The sequence below is a fragment of the Aegilops tauschii genome, chromosome 5, assembly GCF_002575655.3.
Source record: "Aegilops tauschii subsp. strangulata cultivar AL8/78 chromosome 5, Aet v6.0, whole genome shotgun sequence".
Classification (NCBI taxonomy): Eukaryota; Viridiplantae; Streptophyta; class Magnoliopsida; order Poales; family Poaceae; genus Aegilops; species Aegilops tauschii.
In genome coordinates, this window is record NC_053039.3 from 48,596,290 (window position 1) to 48,601,707 (window position 5,418).

Consider the following 5,418-nt stretch of genomic DNA (forward strand, 5'->3'; position numbering starts at 1 on the left):
CCAGATGGATTCAATGGAGATTTCATTAAAGCTTGTTGGAACATCATTGCTGCAGATTTTTACAAGCTGATAGATGATTTTTACCATGGGAAGATCTCACTTCAAAGTATTAATGCCTATTTCATCACATTAATACCAAAGAAGGATAATCCAGTTACAACCAATGACTTCAGACCAATTTCTCTGCTCAATTGCACAATCAAGATTATTACCGAATTGTTGGCAAATAGGCTACAGACAGTTATTCTAAAGATTGTTCACACCAACCAATATGTATTCATTAATATTAGAACCATTCATGATTGTCTGGGTTGGGATTTTGAATATTTACATCAATGTCAACAATCCAATAGCCTATTGTTCTTCTTAAATTGGACTTTGAGAAGGCTTTTGATCTGCTCAACCATAAAGCAATTCTTGCTATTCTGAAAGCTAGAGGTTTTGGAGAGAGATGCATAAATTGGATCACAATGTTGCTGTCCTCGGGCACTTCCTATGTGCTGCTTAATGGAGTGCCTAGGAAATTCTTTCATTGCAAACAAGGAGTCAGACAGGGGGACCCTATTTCTCCTTTTACTAGGCTCAAAGTTAATTATGAGAAATCTTTCATGGTGCCAATTAATGTGTCTGATTCTCAGACCAACACTCTGCTTAATATCATGGGATGCCAGCAAGGTCACTTCCCCTTTACCTATTTGGAACTTCCACTTGGCAAAACTAAACCAAAAATTGAAGATTACAGCCCAATGATGCAAAGAATTGAGAGAAGGCTTTCTGGTTGCTCTACCATGCTATCTTATGATGGAAGATTGTTGCTCATCAAATCTATCTTTGTATCCTTACCAATCTTCTTTATGTGTACCCTGGCACTTCCCATGGGTGTTATTGAGCAAATCAACAAGTACTTGAGAAACTTTCTCTGGAGGAAATTTGGCATAGAAGATAGAGGGACAGCTCTAATTGCTTGGTCCAAGGTTTGTTTACCAAAAAAACAAGGGGGTCCTTGGTATTCTTGATATTGCATTACACAATAAGGCTCTTCTCATGAAAAACCTCATCAAGTTCCTCAACAAAGAAGATATACCTTGGGTTAATCTGGTCTGGGAGAGATATTATCATACAGATGCACCAAAAGGAAAAGCTGAAGGTTCTTTCTGGTGGAAATCTCACATTTGCCTCCTAGACAGGTTTAAGCAGATTAGCAAATGCACCATTGGATCTGGTCAAACTGTGCTTTTTTGGAAAGATAACTGGAATGATCATAATCTACAAATTACCCTTCCCCATCTTCACTCCTTTGCAGTGAATGATGTGCAGTCTGTCCTGGATTTTTATGGAGAGCATGATTGGACTGAGCACTTTCACCTGCCTCTATCTATTGAAGCTTATGAGGAATTTAATCAACTACAAGGCCTGGAACCCATTGTGCACCCAGACAGAGAGGATAAATGGAGCATCGTTGGGGCTGTTGGTAAGCCTTCAGCAATCCACATTTATAATCAGATTTTGGAACAGCAAGAAGAGCATCCCTTTTTCACCATTATATGGAAACGTTCAAGTAGGCTCAAACACAAAATCTTCTTTTGGCTAGTGGCTCATTGTAGAATCAACACTAGGGCCCTCCTACTTAGAAAGGCATGCAACTAGATGACATTTTTTGCCCCAACTGTAACCAAAAGGCAGAAGAGACAACTATGCATTTATTATGGGACTGCAACTTTGCACAAGAATGTTGGAACTCCTTGATTCCCAATAGAAAGAGAGGTACATCAGTATATGAGGACACCACCCTGGCCATAAAGCTCTTGCCACGGCAGTTTGCAGTAGAGATCATCATTCTGGGTTGCTGGAACATATGGATGCAGAGGAATGGTCATGTTTTTAGAGCAATTCCACAGTCGATTCAATTTTGGAGATTTCACCTTAAGCAAGACTTAAAGCTCCTCAGACACAAGATCAAGCACAAGTTTGAAGTTCGGTTCTCTCAGTGGATAGATCATAATATGTAATCATGAGTTTCATTTCTAGAGCAGGCATTGGCTAATTTCATAGCCGAAGTTCATCCCTTTGGGGTGAGTATTATATTATACTATATTTATTTTAATATATTTACCGTAGAACAATTGTTCTACGGTGTCGGGTCAAAAAAAATCCCGACCATCTTTAAATTTTCTTGAAAACACGAGACATCATTCTACCAATACATATTACCTTATTATTTTCACTTCGAAACAAGCACAGACAATGGTGAATCATTTAAATTTCCTCGTCGGCACGAGGAACAGAGCTTCATTTCCAGATCATACAAGTAACTTCTGACCACTATTTCATGCTAGATCAGCAATTTAACCACATGCCTGATCAGCACAGTGGACTGCTCCTAGTCTTTGATAAATGTCTCATTAAAGGGACCTACCCAGATGTCCTAATTTTTAGAAGATTCTCATTAGAAGCCATATCTAAAGAAAATAGCAGACTGCTCCTAGTCTTCAAAAAATTTCTCATAAAAAACAAACTACCCAGATGTCCTAACTTTTAAGAAAATCTCATTAGAAGTCCTATCTAAATGAAATAGTTGGCTGCTCCTAGTCTTAAGAATGATCTCATCAAAAACACCTATTCAGATTTTCTAATCTTATAAGAAAGAAAATCTCATTAGAAGTCATATCTAAATGTTCCTACAAGGCAACCAATTTAGTGAGCGAGGGACAAAAGGTTGCAAAATACAGTTGGTGCCCCATGTTACAAGTTACATTTTCCACTGGGTCCACACTGCAAGAACAACATATTTAGCAGCAGGCAAGACGTTCGTCTGAAACACCTTCAAATAAACAGCCATTCATGATATCTGTATCACCCACATAAAAGTAAGAGTTAGAGTATGAATCATCACAGATGCAAACAAAAGCCTATTGTTTGCCAGTGTTGGCCCCCATGGTGTTCGTATGGCAGTGTTTTTCATATCTTATTAGAAATGGATAATAATTGTTTATACAAGGTGCAGACATTAAATAGGTGGAAATGGCATATGATGATTTCTAAAGAAACATCACTGAGTAAACTGTGAGTGGTTTTTTTAATAGTTCATTGTGTTCCAATTAATCACCATATGGTATGGTCAAACTGTTGGTAACTGAAAACAGTATACGACTAGTGACTACATTATGAATTTATGATGCAAGTCAGGCCTAAACAGATCATGCCATATAGTAAAGAAAGTCAGCAGGCCCATGATGACTGATATATTAATACCGCTAGAGATGCCAATGCCAATCAAAGGAAATATCTAACTGTACTTCCCAAGTTAAGTCAGACTGAAGAAATGAAATTGGCCCAGGTCCAAAACTGACAGTGGACATAAAGTAATGTCAGGGCAACCGTGGCTCACATCACATATTGTACAGATGAAGATAAAATCAAATGAGACTAATATTTATAAATTCAGGCAAAATCTCAAAAGGCAGATCTTGTTCTCTTGAATGACTAATAAATAATTCACCAAAGGTTAAAATATTCATCATTTAGGCTCCAAACAATAAAATGATAAAACTCTTACTATCTGTGCTCACTATGCAGCTTAAATCTGAAACATTTTACTGAAAAACACATAGAAGTTCAGATTCGGTACATACTACTTCTAATCAGGGGAACCTAATCATCATCCATATTGCCAATTGCCGGAATTATGGGATACGCAGCACTGCAGCAGGAAGAAATCCTGAATGATTAGAACATAAATATACCTCATGATCCAAGAACCGACGACGCTTGCTTCCGTATTCTGCAACTTCATCGACTGCCCGTGCATGCCTTTTCCCCTGGCATGCAGGTCAAACAGATGATAAAGAAATCGCATAAATGTTCTGATTTGGGCGTTTGATTCATCCAAAGAAATGAAAAACTAACTACCAAGCAGTACGAACAGCCTAACCTTTGCCTTCACATCTTCAAAGAGGGCCCGCTGGAATCCATCATGCAGATTCGGATTCTCAAAGATCCGATGAAGCTCCGTGTGCTTCAAGAAGTCAAGTACAAGAGAGAGAATGGAGAAACTAGATGAGAAATCGAGCGGCGGTTTTCAAATGGGACACGGGAAGTAGGAGGAACGGTGGTAACTGTTCTGCGCGTTCCTTCTCAATGCGGTCGAAGCTTATGTGAGAAGGCAGGCGAATTAGGAGCCGAGGATCCTCCATCTAGCAGTACATAGTGTTTCAAGGAAGGTGGGGAGGTAGCGGCACAGAGGCCATACATGATGCATCCAGCGGCCGCTAATCAAACTATGTTCTTTATTTATTTATTTAATGAAAAATGAACAGAAAACCGATTGTGTGCATGACTTTTAAACTGCTATTCTCGCAAGTTTCAAAATGATCATGTCTTGGTAAACCCCGAGTCCACATCGTCACGTGGCAAGTTCAAATGTGAGGTCAAACTTGTGATCTATCAATGGAATCAGACATGATCCGTACTCAATATTGTCCATGTCACATGAAAAATGTAAAGGTCCGTTCGTGGCGAACATCTCCCGTCAAATCATGAAATGGAAAGAAAACCCCAACGGTGACAAAGTACAAAAAAATGAGATATGCCACGTGAGCGCGTGCGCAATACATATACAATGTGGTTCCTACATCATGGAGACCTTGTGTGCACGACTTTTAAACTGTTATTCTCGCAACATGATTCAAAATGATCATTTCTTAGTAAATTCCGGGTCCACACCGGCATGTCGCAAGTTGAAATGTGAGGTCGAACTTGTAATCATCAATGGAACCAGACATGCTCTGTGCTTAATATTGTCTATGTCACATGGAAAATGTAAAGGTACGTTCGTCACAAACCGCTCCCGTCAAATCATGAAATGGAAAGAAACCCCCAATGGTGACAAAGTACAAGAAAATGAGATATGCGACGTGAGCGCGTGCGCAATACATCTACAATGTGGTTCCTACATCATGGAGACCTTGATGCGTGACTTTTAAATTTCTATTCTCGCAAGGTGATTCAAAATGACCATGTCCTGGTAAACCCCGCGCCCACATCATCAGGTGGAAAGTTCAAATGTGAGGTTGAACTTTTGATCATAAATGTAATAAGACATGATCCGCGCTCAATATTTTCCATGTATATGGAAAATGTAAAGGTCCTTCCCTCGCAAAATTCTCCCGTCAAATCATGATATGAAAAGTAAACCCCCACGATGACCAAGTACAAGAAAATGAGATATGCGACGTGAGTGGGTGGGCAATACGTGTACAATGTGGTTCCTACATCATGGAGACCTTGTCTGCGAGACTTTTATACTGCTATTCTTGGAAGATGATTCAAAATGATCATGTCTTCGTAAACCCGGAGTCCACATCGTCACATGGCAAGTTCGAATGTGAGGTCGAACTTGTGATCATCAATGGAATAAAT

General features: G+C 39.4%; 1 long non-coding RNA gene across 1 annotated transcript; it reads right to left on the reverse strand.

The window, feature by feature from the left end:
• Positions 1 to 2,248: 2,248 nt before the first annotated feature.
• Positions 2,249 to 3,847, reverse strand: LOC120963830 (uncharacterized). Its single transcript, XR_005755534.2, has 2 exons — positions 3,744 to 3,847; positions 2,249 to 2,848 (listed from the first exon to the last, which is right to left on the reverse strand). It is a non-coding gene; the product is annotated as an uncharacterized lncRNA (long non-coding RNA).
• Positions 3,848 to 5,418: the final 1,571 nt, after the last annotated feature.